General features: G+C 31.2%; 1 protein-coding gene across 1 annotated transcript in view; it reads right to left on the reverse strand.

Moving 5' to 3' along the window:
• Window positions 1–7,500, reverse strand: part of mapkbp1 (mitogen-activated protein kinase binding protein 1) — an 89,937-nt gene that overhangs the window by 18,509 nt on the left and 63,928 nt on the right.

Raw genomic sequence — 7,500 nt, forward strand, 5'->3', positions numbered from 1 at the left:
AAAAAGTCATAGTAGAGTATGTCGAAAAAGTCCCAAAAAAGACATAGTATAGTATGTCGAAAAAAGTCCCAAAAACGACATAGTATAGTATGTCGAAAAAAGTACAAAAAAAGTCATAGTATAGTATGTCGAAAAAAGTCCCCAAAAAGTCATAGTATAGTATGTCGAAAAAAGTACAAAAAAGTCATAGTATAGTATGTCGAAAAAAGGTCATAGTATAGTATGTCAAAAAAAGTACAAAAAAGTCATAGTATAGTATGTCGAAAAAAGTACAAGAAAGTCATAGTATAGTATGTCGAAAAAAGGAGGTCACACAGAAAGGCCCAGAACCACCTGGACTAGAACCCAGAACCTTCTTGGTGGGAGGCCACAGTGCTAACCACTGGGACACCATGCTGCTATAGTATAATACGTCGAAAAAAGTCATAGTATAGTATGTCGAAAAAAGTCCCAAAAAAGACATAGTATAGTATGTCGAAAAAAGTACAAAAAAAGTCATAGTATAGTATGTCGAAAAAAGTCCCCAAAAAGTCATAGTATATGTCGAAAAAAGTATAAGAAAGTCATAGTATAGTATGTTGAAAAAAGTCATAGTATAGTATGTCGAAAAAAGTACAAAAAAGTCATAGTATAGTATATCGAAAAAAGTCATAGTATAGTATGTCGAAAAAAGTCCCCAAAAAGTCATAGTATAGTATGTCGAAAAAAGTACAAAAAAGTCATAGTATAGTATGTCGAAAAAAGTACAAAAAGTCATAGTATAGTATGTCGAAAAAAGGTCGTAATGGCGTGTTCTGTGTTCTGTAAATAAAATATTCCCAAAAAACTTGTGTTGCTGTGTTGCATTCAGCTTCTTAGTTGGTATAGAATGAAAAAAAGTCATGGTATAGTATGTGAAAAAAGTACAAAGAAAGTCATAGTATAGTTATGTCGAAAAAAGATCCAAAAGAGTCATAGTATAGTTATGTCGAAAAAAAAGTACAAAAAGTCATAGTTATAATTATGTCGAAAAAAAAGACATAGTATAGTTATGTCGAAAAAAGACAATTATAATTGTCGAAAAAAGTCTAAAAAGACATAGTATAGTATGTCCGAAAAAGAGTACAAAAAGTCATAGTATAATATGTAGCATAGAAAAAAGTCATAGTAAAGTATGTCGAGAAAAAGCCCCAAAAAGTCATGGATAATTAATATTGAAAAAAGTACAAAAAAATAATGTATAGTGCTCAGGATAAAGGTCATGAGTATGAGTATGTGAAAAGGTCATAGTATGAGGTATGTGTAAAAATACAAAGAAAGTCATAGTATAGAATTTGAAAAAAGGTCATAGTATGGGTATGTTGAAAAAAGGTCATAGTATGGTATGTCGAAAAAGGTATAAGAAAGTCATAGTATAGTATGTCGAAAAAAGATCCCAAAAAGTAATAGTATAGGATGTCGAAAAAAGACCAAAAAGTCATAGTATAAGTATATCAAAAAGGAGATCACAGAAAGGCCAGAACCACCTGGACTAGAACCCAGAACCTTGTTGGTGGGAGGCCGGAGTGCTTTCCCTGGGAGACCATGCTGCTATAATTATGTCGACGAAAAGTCATGAAGTAGAGTATGTCGAGAAAAAAGACAAAGAGAGTCATAAGTTAGTTATGGTAAAAAAAGGTCATAAATAAGTATGTGAGAAAAAGTACAAAAGAAGTCATAGTATGGTATGTGAAAAGGTCATAGTATGTACGAAAAAAAGTACAAAAAGGTCATGTGATATGGTATGTAGAAAAAAGGTACAAAGGAAAGACAGTATAGTATGTCGAAAAAGGTCTAAAGGCATAGTAGTATGGTATGTGAAAAAAGATAAAAAGTCATAGTTATGAGTATGTCGAAAAAAAGGTCATAGTATGAGGTATGTCAAAAAAGAATACAAAGGTCATAGTATAGTATGTCGAAAAAAGTACAAAGAAGTCATGGTATAGTATGTGAAAAAGGAGATCACACAGAAAGGCCAGAACCCTGGACTAGACAGAACCTTGTTGGTGGGAGCCACAGTGCTAACCACTGGGACACCATGCTGTTAAGTAGGTGAAAAAGTCCTGTATAGTATGTGAAAGTTAAAGACATAGTATGGTATGTGCGAAAAAGTCATGGTATAATTATGTGAAAGATAAAGTCATAGTATAATTATGTCAGAAAAAATGATAAAAGTCATGAGTATATGGTATGTCGAAAAAAAGAAAGTCATAGTATAAGTTGTGAAAAAAAGTCCTAAAAAGGTCATAGTATAGTATGTCGAAAAAAGATTACAAAAAAGTCATAGTATAGTTATGTCGAAAAAGTCATAGTATAATTATGTCGAGAAAAAAGTCCCTAAAAAGTCATAGTATAGTTATGTCGAAAAAACAAAAAGTCATAGTATAGTATGTCGAAAAAAAAAAAGACCCAAAAAGTCATAGTATAGTATGTAGAAAAAAAGATACAAAAGTCATGAGTATAGTATGTCGAGAAAAAGGTAAAGTATGAGTATGTGAGAAAAAAAGTTACAAAAAGGTCATATGTATAGTATGTGAAAAAAAAGTCAATAATTATAATTATGTCGAAAAAAAAGTACAAAAAAGTCTTAGTATAATATGTAAAAAAGTAAAAAGTCATAGTATAGTATGTGAGAAAAAAAAAAAGAATTACAAAAAAAAAGTCATGGTATAGTATGTCGAAAAAAGTCCCAAAAGTCATAGTATAGTATATCGAAAAAGAAGTCATTGTATAGTATGTCGAGAAAAAAGGCCATGGTATAATTGTATGTAGAAAAAAGTTAAAAGAAAAAGTCATAGTATAGTATGTCGAAAAAAAGTCATGAGTATGGTATGTCAAAAAAAGTACAAAAAGTCATAGTTATGGTATGTCGAGAAAAAAGGCCATAGTATAGTTGTCGAAAAAAAGTACAAAAAGTCATGAGTATAGGTATGTCGAGAAAAGTCCAAAAAAGTCATGAGTATAGTATGTCGAAAAAAAGTCATAGTAAGAATTATGTTAGAAAAGTAAAAGAAAAAGTTATAGTTATAGTATGTCGAGAAAAAAGTCATAGTATGGTTATGATCAAAAAAGTACAAAAAGTCATAAGTATAGCATGAATAGAAAAAAGTCATAGTATAATAGTTATGTGAAAAAAAAAGGTATAAAGAAAGTCATAGTATAGTATGTCGAAAAAAAGAATACAAAAGTCATAATTTATAATAATGTGAAAAAAGTACAAAAAAGTCATGAGTATAGTATGTCGAAAAAAGTAAAAAGTCATAGTATAGTATGTGAAAAAAGTACAAGAAAGTCATAGTTATAGTTATGTCAGAAAAAGGTCATAGTATAGTATGTCGAAAAAAAGTACAAAAGAAGTCATAGTATAATTATGTCGAAAAAAATTTAAAAAGTCATAGTATAGTATGTCAAAAAAGTTACAAAGAGTCATAGAGTATGGTATATCGAAAAAAGTTAAAAAGTCATAGTATAGTATGTTAAAAAAGTACAAGAAAGTCATAGTGTATTGTGTCGAAAAAGGAGATCACACAGAAAGGCCAGAACTCACCTGGACTAAGAACCCAGAACTTTCTTGGGTGGGAGGCCACAGTGCTAATGGGACACCATGCTGCTATAGTTTATAATACGTTGAAAAAAGTCATAGTATAGTATGTCGAAAAAAAGTTACAAAGAAAGTCATAAGTATAATATGTCTAGAAAAAGTACAAAAAGTCATGAGTATAATTATGTCAAAAAAGTACAAAAAAGTCATGAGTATAGTATGTCAGAAAAAATTAAAAAGTCATAGTATAGTATGTCAAAAAAGAATTACAAAAAAGTCATGTAGTATAGTATGTGAAAAAGAGGGGTCACACAGAAGGCCAGAACCACCTGGACTAGAACCCAGAACCTTGTTGGTGGGAGGCCAAAGTGCTTAACCACTTTGGACACCAAATGCTGCTATAGTATATTACATTAGAAAATAGTCATAGTAGAGTATGTCGAAAAAAGTACAAAGAAAGATCATAGTATAGTATGTCGAAAAAGTCCAAAAACATAGTATAATTATGTCAAAAAGGATAAAAAGTCATAATTATAGTATGTGAAAAAAGAATTACAAAAAAGTCATAGTATAAGTATGTCGAAAAAAAGTCCCCAAAAAGTCATAGTATAGTATATTGAAAAAAAGAGATCATTGTATAGTGAGTATGTCGAAAAAAAGACAAAGAAGTCATAGTATAAGTATGTCAGAAAAAAGGCCATAGTATAATTATGTCAGAAAAAGTAAAAGAAAAAGGTCATAGTAGTAGGTATGTCAGAAAAAAAGTCATAAGTATAGTATGTGAAAAAAGAGATATAAAAAGTCATGGTATAATTGTCTCGAAAAAAAGTTACAAAAAGTCATATGCATAGTATGTGAAAAAAGTCCCCAAAAAGTCATAGTATAGTATGTCGAGAAAAAGTCATAGTAGGTATGTCCGAAAAAAGTAAAAAGAAAAGAAAAAAAGTCATAGTATAGTATGTCAAAAAAAGTCATGAGGTATAATTATGTCGAAAAAAAGAGTACAAAAAAGTCATAGTATGTCGAAAAAAGTCATAGTATAGTATGTCGAAAAAAGTACAAAAAAAGTCATAGTATAATATGTCGAAAAAAGTACAAAAAAAGTCATAGTATAGTATGTCGAAAAAAGTACAAAAAAAGTCATAGTATAGTATGTCGAAAAAAGTACAAGAAAGTCATAGTATAGTATGTCGAAAAAAGTCATAGTATAGTATGTCGAAAAAAGTACAAAAAAGTCATAGTATAGTATGTCGAAAAAAGGTGGTCACACAGAAAGGCATAGTATAGTATGTCGAAAAAAGTCATAGTATAGTATGTCGAAAAAAGTACAAAAAAGTCATAGTATAGCATGTCGAAAAAAGGTCATAGTATAGTATGTCGAAAAAAGTACAAAAAAGTCATAGTATAGTATGTCGAAAAAAGGTGGTCACACAGAAAGGCCCAGAAACACCTGGACTAGAACCCAGAACCTTCTTGGTGGGAGGATATAGTGCTAACCACTGGGACACCATGCTGCTATAGTATAGTATGTCGAAAAAAGTCCCCAAAACGTCATAGTATAGTATGTCGAAAAAAGTACAAAAAAGTCATAGTATAGTATGTCGAAAAAAGTACAAAAAAGTCATAGTATAGTATGTCGAAAAAAGTCCAAAGAAAAGTCATATTGTAAACCCACTAATTGAATTCAGACAAGTATAACGATTGGCAAACAGATGATAATGAGGAAGTGGAAAGATGCAGAAGCCTCCGTCAAACTGCAACCCACCTTTGAATCAAAATAAAACTTTCCTCTTATTGGTAATAATCAGCATGTGACCTGTTTCAACTCCACCACTCAAAGAATCAGAATCAATAATCGATGAGAACCGGAATCAGAAGGAAGAATCAGAATCAGAATCATTAAAATCCAAACGATGCCCAACCCTACTCCTGGAAGGACTGCTTGACATGTCGTGCTCGGTCTAATTTTTCTCGTCATGGACTCTCTATTCTATTCTAAAAAAGGCCAAAAGAACCACACAAAACAGAACCACCTGGACTAGAACCCAGAACCTTCTTGATGGGAGGCCACAGTGCTAACCACTGGGACACCATGCTGCTATAGTATAGTATGTCGAAAAAAGTCATAGTATAGTATGTCGAAAAAAGTCATAGTATAGTCATAGTATAGTATGTCGAAAAAAGTCATAGTATAGTATGTCGAAAAAAGGTCATGTGACGTGTTCTGTGTTCTGTAACTTAAATATTCCCCAAAAAAATGTGTTGCTGTGTTGCATTCCTTCTTTGTTAGTATAGTATGAAATTAAAAGTCATAGCATAGTATGTCGAAAAAAGTACAAAAAAGTCATAGTATGTAAGGTTAATAAGTTTTAATTAGTCATAATAACGTACAAAAAAAGTCCATAGTATAGTATGTCGAAAAGTCCCAAAAAGTCTAGTATATTATGTCAAAAATCGTCCCAAAAAGTAAGCCTATATTATGTCGAAAAAAGTCCGAAAAAAATCATAGTATAGTATGTTCCGAAAAAGTCATAAAAGTCATAGTATAGTATGTGAAAAAAGTCATAAGTAGTAGTATATGTAAAAAAACGCCCAAAAAGTAATAGTATAGTATGTCGAAAAAAGTCCCAAAAAAGTCATAGTATAGTATGTCGAAAAAAGTCCCCAAAAAAGTCATAGTATAGTATGTCGAAAAAAGTCCAAAGAAAAGTCATATTGTAAACCCACTAATTGAATTCAGACAAGTATAACGATTGGCAAACAGATGATAATGAGGAAGTGGAAAGATGCAGAAGCCTCCGTCAAACTGCAACCCACCTTTGAATCAAAATAAAACTTTCCTCTTATTGGTAATAATCAGCATGTGACCCGTTTCAACTCCACCACTCAAAGAATCAGAATCAATAATCGATGAGAACCGGAATCAGAAGGAAGAATCAGAATCAGAATCATTAAAATCCAAACGATGCCCAACCCTACTCCTGGAAGGACTGCTTGACATGTCGTGCTCGGTCTAATTTTTCTCGTCATGGACTCTCTATTCTATTCTAAAAAAAGGAGGCCACACAGAAAGGCCCAGAACCACCTGGACTAGAACCCAGAACCTTCTTGATGGGAGGCCACAGTGCTAACCACTGGGACACCATGCTGCTATAGTATAGTATGTCGAAAAAAGTCATAGTATAGTATGTCGAAAAAAGTCATAGTATAGTATGTCGAAAAAAGTCATAGTATAGTATGTCGAAAAAAGGTCATGTGACGTGTTCTGTGTTCTGTAACTTAAATATTCCCCAAAAAAATGTGTTGCTTTGTTGCATTCCTTCTTTGTTAGTATAGTATGAAATTAAAAGTCATAGTATAGTATGTCGAAAAAAGTACAAAAAAGTCATAGTATATCAAAAAAAGTATAAAAAAAGTCATAGTATAGTATGTCGAAAAAAGTCCCAAAAAAGTCATAGTATAGTATGTCGAAAAAAGTCATAAAAAAGTCATAGTGTAGTATGTCGAAAAAAGTCATAGTATAGTATGTCGAAAAAAGTCCCAAAAAAGTCATAGTATAGTATGTCGAAAAAAGTCCAAAAAAGTCATAGTATAGTATGTCGAAAAAAGTCATAAAAAAGTCATAGTATAGTATGTTGAAAAAAGTCATAAAAAAGTCATAGTATAGTATGTCGAAAAAAGTCATAGTATAGTATGTTGAAAAAAGTACAAAAAAGTCATAGTATAGTATGTCGAAAAAAGTACAAAAAAGTCATAGTATATCAAAAAAAGTATAAAAAAGTCATAGTATAGTATGTCGAAAAAAGTCCCAAAAAAGTCATAGTATAGTATGTCGAAAAAAGTCATAAAAAAGTCATAGTATAGTATGTCGAAAAAAGTCATAGTATAGTATGTCGAAAAAAGTCCCAAAAAAGTCATAGTATAGTATGTCGAAAAAAGTC

The sequence above is a fragment of the Perca fluviatilis genome, chromosome 20 (genome assembly GCF_010015445.1).
Source record: "Perca fluviatilis chromosome 20, GENO_Pfluv_1.0, whole genome shotgun sequence".
NCBI lineage: Eukaryota > Metazoa > Chordata > Actinopteri > Perciformes > Percidae > Perca > Perca fluviatilis.